Source organism: Artibeus jamaicensis, unplaced genomic scaffold (genome assembly GCF_021234435.1).
Source record: "Artibeus jamaicensis isolate MK-2021 breed Jamaican fruit bat unplaced genomic scaffold, CSHL_Jam_final contig_465, whole genome shotgun sequence".
Taxonomy (NCBI): domain Eukaryota; kingdom Metazoa; phylum Chordata; class Mammalia; order Chiroptera; family Phyllostomidae; genus Artibeus; species Artibeus jamaicensis.
The window spans coordinates 41,526,444-41,537,488 of NW_026521843.1; the positions used below are offsets into that span (position 1 = coordinate 41,526,444).

Here is an 11,045-nt window from a genome sequence, read left to right on the forward strand (position 1 = left end):
AGATTCAAGTCATTCTTACTACAAGAAAGTTGTATTCTATTTTGAAAATAATTTATATTTAATTCCCTTTATTTTTCTTATTTAGAAATGCCTATTTGCCTTGAGAAATGCCAAGGAACCCTATTAATGGTCTTTCTTTAATAATAATAGCAATATTCTCTAGAAAAATGAACAAATATTGGTTTTGGTTTTTGTTCATTTTGTGTGATTTCTCAGTCTTTCCACAGTGGTTCACTCTACAAAGTCAGTTATTTGTATCCTGTTTGTCTGTTGCTTCTAATGCAGATTCCTTCTGTATCATTGGCTACTCTTCCATTTTTATCCTGAATCTACCAGCTTATCTTTCATATTCTTTCATTTTTTTAATTTCTTCTTTGAATTCTTATGTCTTTTCTTTGGGGTCTTTTTTAAATAAACATAGTGTTGTCTGACGTTTTACTGATAATATAGAGAATTTATCTGAACATATGTTTTATTTCCTTAGTTAATTCCTCTTGCAGTGCTTATTTCTTACCAGCCTTTGTGTATGTTCCGTTTCTCTACAATTTCTATGCACAGACCTCATTATGGTTCCTATTTGATTATTACTGTCATTGAGAGGGGTCCACTACTGGCTCAATAACAATGTGACAAATGGAGGAGGTGGGAGGATCAGAGAACATCTAGTCTTCAATTTCAACAGTTTTTCTTGATTCAGACACCCTTTCAGTTATTTCCTTTTTCTTGGAGACCATTTCCCCTCAGCTTTTGGTGTTCCAGAAATGTATGTGTCTTAGACTTCTGGGCTCCCTGCAGTGCAATCACTTCCTCCTTTCCCTTGCATCATCCCCACCTGTCTCCCTCTCTGGTGGTGAGGTCAGCAAGGTGGTTCCTGCTGCTCTACTTCCCCTGCCACTCTGCAGTGTGGATCCCACTGTCCACAGGGTATTCCTCAGTCTCTGGAGGCAGTCTCTGTATGGACCCCACTGTCCACAGGGTATTCCTCAGTCTCATCTCGTAGGCAGAATAAGCCTTCCACCCTGGACCTTTGAAACAGCTGGTTCCCACTGTTGGTCCATGGAAGCATCTGGCATCTCTTTCCGGTCTGGTTCTGATCCCACAGCAAACAGCAGGTTTCCTTCATGGTTTCCGATTTGGTGTTTCCTTGTCTCATTGAAAATGGAGGCTTCCCTCCTTCTATTTTTAATTTCTTTTGGTATGTGAGTGGGTTTCATAAATGAAGAGTGGAATAAATATTTTAACAGGATGCTGGTTATTTTGAAATGCTCACTGGTATTACAATACATCTATTTATATCTTGCTTGGGAAGATTTGTTATATTTATGTATGAATATACTATAAATTATAAATAAAAACATCTATTTTTTCATGTGCTTATATTTTCTTCTATTTTAGTTTTTAAAATGTTTTTGTTTATATCACAAATAGCACTCATTTGATTCTGTTTGTTTCTTTTCAAAATACAGGTGTATTTTGCCTTTTTATTAAAAAATGACACATGCTCACTATAAAACATGAAAAGGAAAAATCACAGTGACCATCATTTATTTTTTTTATTTTTATTTTTTTTAATTTATTTTTTTAAATTGATTATGCTGTTACAGTTGTGCTATTCCCCCCTTCATTCCCCTCTACCCTGCCCCCCCTCCCCACCATTACCCCCCTTTAGTTTATGTCCATGTATCTCAAATCCTTTAGGTTCTATATTTCCCATGCTATTCTTGCCCCCCCATCTATTTTCTATCTACTGTCTATGCTACTTATTTTCTGTACCTTCTCCCCCCATCTCCTCCTCCCACTCCCCTGTTGCTAACCCTCCTTGAGATCTTCTTTTCTATGTTTCCACTCCTGATCTAGCTGTCCTTTTAGTTTGCTTTCGTTTTAGGTGTGGTTCTTAATAACTGTGAGCTTGTTGTTCTTTCACTGTTCATGTTTCTTTAACTTCTTTTTCTTAGATAAGTCCCTTTAACATTTCATATAATAAGGGCTTGGTGATGATGAACTCCTTGAATTTGATCTTATCTGAGAAGCACCTTATCTGTCCTTCCATTCTAAATGAAAGTTTCGCTGGATAGAGCAATCTTGGTTGTAGGTCTTTAGATTTCATGACTTGGAATATTTCTTTCCAGCCCCTTCTTGCCTGTAAGGTCTCTTTTGAGAAATCTGCTGACAGCCTGATGGGGACTCCTTTGTAGGTGATTGTCCCCTTAGCTCTTGCTGCTTCTAAGATTCTCTCCTTCATTTTAATTTTGGCTAATGTAATTATGATGTGCCTTGGTGTGTTTCTTCTTGAGTCCAACTTCTTTGGTACTCTCTGAGCTTCTTGGATTTCTTGGAAGTCTATTTCCTTTGCCAGATTGGGGAAATTTTCTTTTATTATTTGTTCAAATAAGTTTTCCACTGGTGGTTGTGCCTTTCCCCCTTCTGGTACCCCTATAATTCGGATATTGGAGCATTTAAAGATGTCCTGGAGGTTCCTAAGACTCTCCTCATTTCTTTGAATTCTTGCTCCTTGATTCTTTTCTGTTTGGCCATTATTTGCTTTCTTCTGGTCCACTCCATTGATTTGAGTCCCAGTTTCCTTTTCATCGCTATGGATTTCCTGTGGAATTCCATTCATTTCCATTAGTTTAGCCTTCATATGTTTCTCTAATTTGTGGCTATAATCAACCAGATCTGTGAGGATCCTGATGACCAATGTTTTAAACTGTGCGTCTGAGAGTTTTGCTATTTCTTCGTCGCTTAGATTTATCTCTGGGGCTTTGAGGTCTTCCTGCGACATTTTTGGTCTGTTCTGGCCCTTTAAGTGGGAGAAGTGGTGCCTTGGACTCCCAGGTCGCTGGGTTGTGACGCTGTATGTGGAGGTGTGGTCAGAGCGGGGAAATGGCGGCGCCCTCTACCCGCTGGGGCCGGTCCAACCGCCCACTCCCTCGCCTGTCCGCTCGCGCAGATAGGCGACCACAGTCAACATGCAGCACCGCCTCCCCACTGTCTCCTCTGCAGTCGCTCACCTGGTAGGTTGCTGGGTCGCTCACTAGGTCCAATCCTGCGTTTGGAACCCGTGGTGCGTCTGGATTCGCGCGTCTGGATTCGCGCCTGGGTCCGTCCGACCGGAGTCCTCCTGCGCAACCCCTCACCAGACTTCGGTTTCACCCCTTACCAGTCGGGCTGAAGAATTTGTTGTTAACGGACTTCCGAAAAGTTCAATTTTCTGTGTTCTGGTTGTGTTTTCTGATGCTAATATTTAGTTGTCCCTAAACTTGGTTGTGTGAGAAGGCACGGCACATCCACCTATACATCCATCTTGGCGGAAGTCCGCGTGACCATCATTTAATATCCTACCATCTGTATGTAACATCTATTAAGTCTATGTGATCTTTTGACACATTTTCTTGGTATACATAAATGTACCTGTAATTCGACAAAAGGAGGTCATACATGCTTTTTTGTAAAGTTCTAAAAACTTTATGTAAGTTTCATGCCTCTCCCCAAGGCGTGTTTTGCTGGCAGTCTCTGCCAGTCTTTGGCTTGTAGATCTTCGCCTGCATCTATACATAGCATTCTTCCTGTTTGCGTGTCTGTGTCCATGTTTCCCCTTTTTATAAGGACAGCAGTCATATTGGATTAGAGGCCCGCCTACCTCAGTATAACTTAGGGTCATCGGCAATAACCCTATTTCCAAATAAGTTCACATTCGTAGGTACTGGGGGTTAGGAGTTCAACATAAAAATTTCTGGGGGTTGAAATTCATAACAACCCAATTCATAACAGCTTTCCTATCAGTAGTTCATAGGATTAGCAGCAGGACAGAGTGCCAGGCTAGAACAGGAGTCAAGGAATAAAACCACAGCCAGAATGATGCCCCAGGAGCAGCCAGCCTTTGACTCTGGGACCCACCAACAAGGCACATGTGCTTGACTACTGCTGGTGTCACTGCTGGGACTGGTCCCCAGTACCCCTTCTGCTGGGGCCTCAGACTCCTGCACAGCCACTTAGAATGCATAGCGTTGTATTGTGTATTAGGGTTTTATTCCTCTTTTAGTGGCTGAGTAATACTTCTTTATGTGGATATGCATGATTTGTTTATCCATTAACTCATTTGTGGACATTTGGATTATTTCTATTTCGGGGCTATTATAAATAGAACTGTTCCACCCATTCATGTGCATGTCTCTGTATGGACATAGGCTTTCATTGCACTTGGGTAAATCAAGACCTAGACTGGGATGACTGGGTGGCATGGTAGGTATAGTTCATCTTTTAAAGAAACTGCTAATCTGTTTTACAAAGTGGTTGTTCTATTTTGCATCTTCATCAATGGTGCGTGAGCTTCCCTTTTCTCAACACTTGGTAAGATCAGTGTTTTAAAATCTTAGTCATTCTGAAAGTGTGTGGTGATATCTCATTGTGGTTTTATTAGTATGCACCTAATACCTAATGATGTCTAGCATCTTCATGTCGAGCTTGTTTGCCATTTGTGTATCTTCTTTGGTGAAGTATCTGTTCAAATCTTTTGCCCTTTTTTGTATTGGGTTGCTTATCTTATTGTCAAGTTGTAAGAATTCTTCATCTATTCCAGATACAAGTCTTTTGTCAAATATATACTTTACTAATATTTTCCCAGTCTGTAGCTTGTCTTTTTATTTTTGTAACAGTGTCTTTTGAAGAACAAATGTCTTAAATTTTGATGAAGTCTCATTTATTGATAATTTTCCTTTATAGTTTGTGCCCTTTGTGCCATATTTAAGAAATCTTGCTAAAACTAAACCAACTAACATGTTCTGTTTAATTTTCTTTTAGAAATTTTAGCTCTTAAATTTAGGTCTATGATTCATTTAAAGTTAAGTTCTAAGAAACTTTTTATTTTAAAATAAAGTAAGTTTAGATTTATAGAAAAGCTACAAAATAGAATAGACAGTTCATATATATCCTTTATTGAGGTTCCCCTAATATTAATAGCTTACATAACCATAGTGCAATTATCAAACTAGGGAAATTATTTATTAACTAAGTTACAGACTTTATTTAAATGTCACCCCTTTTGTCTCTAATGTAGTTTTTCTGTTCCAACATTCAATCCAGAAATTCATATTGCATTCAGTTGTGTTTCCTCTAATCTATGGTAGTTCCTCAGTTTTTTCTTGTTTTTCATGTTAATTTTTCTATATGATATGAAATAAAAGTCAATGTTCTTTTTTTTCCTTTTGAATTGCTTCAACACTATTTCTTTTTAATTTTTTTATTGTTCAATTACAGTTGTCCCCATTTTTTCCCCATTTCTCTCCCCTGCCCAGCCCATTCCTCTCCCAAGTTCATTCCTCTGCCCTCCCACTACTGTCGTCCTTGTTCGTGGGTCCTTTATACATATCCCTTCCCCTTCTTTCCCTCATTATCCCTGCCCTCCTCCCCTCTGGTGACTGCCAGTTTGTTCTTTATTTCCATGTCTCTGGTTATATTTTGCTTGTTTGTTTGTTTTGTTGATTAAGTTCCACTTATAGGTGAGACCGTATGGTATTTGTTTTTCACCTTCCGGCTTATTCCACTTAGCATAATACTATCTAGTTCCATCCATTCTGTCAGCAAGGATAGGAGTTCTTACTTTCTTTCTGCTGTGTAGTATTCCATTGTGTAAATGTTCCACAGTTTTTTTTATCAACTCATTTACTGATGAACATTCAGTCTGTTTCTAGCATTCTTTTCCCGATTGAATTCTTTTCAAGATTGAATAATCTTGATAATTTTGTCAAAAATCAATTAACCACATATGTGTGTCTATTTCCAGACCCTGTTCTGTTCCACTGAGATACATAGCTGTCTGCTTTACACCAATAAAAGTGTCTTCATTTTTATAGCTCTATAGTGAGTCTGAAATCAGTCAGTGTTTGTCTTCCAAATTCGTTCTTTCTCAAAGTTGTTTTGACTGTTCCAAGTCCTTTGAATTTTCAGATAAGTTTTAGAATTGATTTTTCAATTTCTACTAAGAGCCTCTGGGATTTTGATTTGGATTACATTGAATCTATGGATTAATTTGGTGAGAATTAACATCTTAATGTTGAATCTTCTGATTTATGTATTTAGAATTTCTTTCCACTTATGCAGGGCTTCTTTAATTCTTTCAGCAATGTTTGCAGTTTTCAGACTCTGTAGTGTACAAATCTTGAAGCTCTTTGGTCAAATTTATCCCTAATAAGTCTTCCTGGTGAGTCTGATGCACAATAAAGTTATAGAATCACTTCTTTTCATCAGCACTATTACATAAGTATGGTGCTTAAAAAGTAAGTATTAGAACAGTATGCAAAAATGTCATTACTGCAAACATAACTGGGAACTTAAGAATCTGAAGACATGTTTCATATAGAAACATCTATTTTTCCACTTGTATATATTCTTCTTTCTTAGTTTTAAAAATGTCTGTGTGTGTATCATGAATAGCATTCATTTAATTCTTTTGTTTACTTTCAAGATGAAGATATTTTTATTCCTTTTTATAGGGATAACACATGCTCATTGTAAAACATTAAACAATACTAACAACAAAAATCACAGTGAAAATCACCTGAAATTCCACTGTCCATACATAACTGCTGAGTGTGTGATCATCTTTTGAGACATTTTCTAAGTGTGCACAAAGGTACATGTAACTTGACAAAATGGAGTCATATATGAAGTTTTATAAAGTTTTAAAAATTATATAAGTTCTGTGTTAATATATTATAATTGGAAGAAATTCAAAAGAAGCAGAAAAACCTCTCACACTTTCTCCATCTTCTTCCTTCCTCTCGGGAAAAGCACTTGTCTTCGACTTCCAAATCTTTTTCTGTCATTTATTTACATACTAGTATAGAAACACATAGAAACATATGTGATTTTTTTCAAACCTAAATTAGATCATACTGAAAACGATTACAATTCTTATTCAGTATTTTTATTTTTTGTTACTATTGTGAATTGGGTCTAATTTTTAACTTAATTTTTAGTCAGTTCAAAAGAATTATGTTGTATTTTGAGTATACCGTGTATCTTACATTCATCCACTTTGCTCAACCATTTCATTAATTCATGGGAGGCCTCAAGTTGTGTGGCTGGACAGTCATTTTAGGCTGGGGTGAAGGTGGATGGGCAGGGCTTCCTGGTTGTTACTATTTTTAATAACAATTCTTTTGTTTTTCACTAAAGATAAAGTCAGCTCTGTTTTAAATAGCTCTGTGCTTTGTTATTATAATGTTTTTTCTCTTCTATTTTTTAGAAATGAGAAGTAGTGATTCAATTTTATCAAGTGCTATTTCAGCACCTATTGAAATGATTGTATTCCTCATTATTTCACCCAGTGATATGGGAGGTATTTTATTGTTATTATTAATAATAGTTGCCTTTGTGGTAAGTTCTTCAGTTGTATTTGTGATAAAGCCCCCTGGCCATGGTGTAACATTTCCCATATTATATTAATTACACCTGTTTTATATATATTTTAATGTGAGATTGGTGGGTGGTTTATAACTATAGATGAAGATTCCCTGGAGCTGTGCTTCTTCTCCCTTCCTCATTATTCCCTCTCTAAGAAGACTTTTTAGACATCTTTTTCTCTTTCTTTTTATGTATATACTAATAGGCCAAGAGCTTTATTGATGCAGTAAGCACTTTACAATGAACCCAAGAGAGCTTGCCTTCCTGGGAGGATGGGACGTCTATACACACCCTCTGGGATTTTCCCTTTCAAAACTCAAGCTCTCTCCTTCACTGCAGCCCTTGGATCTGCACCTGCCCAAATCGTATCTTCCCACCCTCAGTTTTAAACAGTGTCCACAGGTAGCCCTGAGCAACACTGGCCAGCCACTCTGGCAGTCACGATGACAGTTCTGCGTTACTCGTGGACAAAGGCAGAGACTAGCAGATCCTGCAAAGGATTCAGGAAACAGTAAGACAATTTCTCCCTCCACCTTTAAGATAAAATGAACTTCAGCAGATGCATGTCCTGGAGCACTTGGGCGTTCCTAGGAAGATGGTTAGTTGTCAATCCCTTCTTCACCAGCCTGTGTATCCAAAATTTTTCTCAAGGTAACACGAGTCTTTCTTTTTTTAAAGCAGTCTTCCTTACTGTAAGAAATCATAATGGAGCCTAGACTTCCTACTGCTAATGCCTTTTCGTGCCACTGGGATAGCACTGCAATGCTATTATATTTTCTGTGGGCCTCTCATACCTGTTATAAATGTACTTCATTAGCAAGTCAATGACATTTCTGCCCAGTGATTGCACAGTCTGTTCAATTTCGCTGCTCTTAAAATTTGTGAGCACTTTGAACACTACGCCCTGGGCTCACTCCTTCAGGGCTTGATTTTCGGTGTTGCCCGCAGAGCTCCACAGGCTGTATGGAGCACCAGAGCACAGCCCCTCGCCACTGGAGCCCGTTCACCTCTCTAGACCCAGGCCTAGCTTGCCTGCTGCTGCCACTGCCTCTTCCTGCTCATCCATGAATTTGTTCTTGTGAAACTCATCTACGTCCACCCACAGAAGTGTGAGGACAGCATATTCCGGGCCATGGCTCAGTACCAGATCAAGTTTGGAACCCACTCAGGGGTGGGAAGCAGCCTGCGTGGACTACCTCCACCTTCTCCACTAGACATTTGTTTCCTAATTGCTCCTCATGTCACTTTAAGTCCACAGAAAATGTGCTGTATGTATACAGCACTTTTCTACATAAAAAGAGTAAGAATTTTTAGCACCCCAAGAACCAAGTTGCTCTGTTGGAATGCATAGTGAGATTGCCCCACCAAGACTACATGGCCTAGAGAGTGGGGTATAAGGGAACTAAACGGTAATGGAAAAAATACAAGAAATATTAAATTTTAAAAATTAAAAAAAAGAATACATGGCCTATAGTATTCTTTGTTTGTGCATTACCTGTATTAGGTTTCAGGATCAAGCCATATGTATTTTATATCTGAGAATGCACTTTGGAATAGGCCATATTTTTCAAACTTCACAAACGAGGTATGGCATAGCAGAGATGTTTTAAGCCCAATTCATTTCAGTGAAGACCAAGTCAGTGCATCAGCTCCTCTCTGATCATCCTATAAAAATAAAGAAATACATTTGACCAGTGCCATCAGTAACAGAATCAGCCCCAGAGTCTTCCAATTCCAGTTCAGCCAATCCCTAAGAGCCTTCACCAAGTAAGACTTTGTAAATTGTACTCCTCTGCCCCTTTCTTTACAGCATCAGTCACAGATAGGCCCTTCAGCATATGGATCAGAATATTTGCAACATCCAGTGGATAAGGCAGGTTATAGGACAGGAGATGAGACCAAGGGGTGTGGGCCTAGAATGTCTCTAGGCCCCTGAAGTTGTATGCATTGCACATATGGCCTTAGCAAGAGAGCATAACACCATGGACAGCGAGACTCCTTTGTTGCAGCTGCTCGTCAAACCAAACAGTGAAGCCAAGGATGGACAGAGCCATAGCTGGGTCTGAAGTTAGGGAGAAGTGAGGACAGAGGCTGGACTCAAGCTGTGCTGTAGATTGGGGTGTAGCAATGGGTGTTAACGTGCATACGGGTGAGCGCCCAAGACTGTTCTCAAAGGCTTATACTCCCTGTTGCTTATGCCTCTTTTGGAGCTTCAGTCTTATCTTCAAGGAACAGAACTCCTTGAATGCCATGTTTTAAGGTCAGGTAATTAGCTTTGGAAAGTTTGGGGGAATAAGGCATTCACCCATATTGTGGTAGACAATAATATGTGGGAGCCACTAAGGTGACCTCCAATGAAGAACACTTCTGTATAATCAATCCCCTTCCATTAAGTGCAAGTGGAACCTGTGACTTGCTTGTAACCTATATGCCATGGCAAGGGTGCAGTGATCTCAGTTTGTTGATTAGGTATGTTATCAGGTTGGCCAAGAAGTCTGTTTAGTTTTTTCTGTAAAGTAAAAGGCATACTTTTCATTTTCACCAATAACTTTATTGACTTGGATATTTTGAGTATGTCAGCTATCTCCCATGTGGCATAACATTGATTGTTCTCAAATAATGTCTCAATTTGATCACTATTAACTTCAACTGGTCTACCTGACTGTGGAGCATCATTTAGCAAGAAATCTCCTGCATGAAACTTCAAAACTTTTAACGTTTGATCAGTCACAGCACCTTCTCCATACACTGCACAAATCTGTTTTATGTTTCAGTTGTATTTTTATCTTTCTTGAAATACTGAAGCATAATATGCCGAAAATGTTACGTATTTACTTCCATCTTCAATATTAACATGTCTACACAAAAATTCCCCAATTTTGATGTTTTCTTAAATGCATGCTGATAGGACAGCTGTCACAATACAATCTGATAAAATTGTTTTGAATGAAGTTAAAGACAGCTAAGTGCTACTAGAACCATCTTATGGAAACAAACTTTGTGGCCAACCCAAAACATGGCTAAGGTGATAGAATGTCACCCCTTGGTTAAGTTTGTTATACAAAACTATCTAAGTAGACAGGAGGGATTCTCCTGTTGGCCATGAGGAAGACAGCTGCCCTACTATGAACTGCCTATGGAGAAGGTCACATGGCAACAGCCTGCAGGCGGCCCTAGGACCCAAGGATAGCCAACAGTCAGTAAGAAGCTGGGCCCTCGTCCCTGCAGACACAAGCAAATGAATTCTGCTAACAACTGGAAGCAGATTTTTCCCGAGTCAAACCACCAGATGGGAATACAGTGCAGCCAACATATTGATTGCTGCCTCTGACACTCTGAGTCCTGGACCCAGTAAAATTATACCTGGACTCCTGAACCAGGGAAACTATGAGAACAAATATGTGTTCCTTTAAGCCACAGAGTTTATGATCATCTGTTATGCAGCAACAGATAACTAACACACCCCACCCCTGCACTAGTTGAATAACTTTCTACATTTCTTTCCCCTTCCCAATTTATTAGTTTAATATTTATTAGATGAGGTTTGGACTTTCATGTTGTTAAAAAATTTGTCCAAACCTTATTAGCATGCGCTTTGTGTTCTATTTTCTTATTTTTAAGTTATTATATATTATCTCCTT

The 11,045-nt window shown here is 38.7% G+C and overlaps 1 pseudogene; it reads right to left on the reverse strand.

The window, feature by feature from the left end:
• Positions 1–662: 662 nt before the first annotated feature.
• On the reverse strand, positions 663–8,538 carry LOC119062516 (actin-related protein 2/3 complex subunit 5-like protein; annotated as a pseudogene).
• Between the last annotated feature and the right edge of the window lie 2,507 nt (positions 8,539–11,045).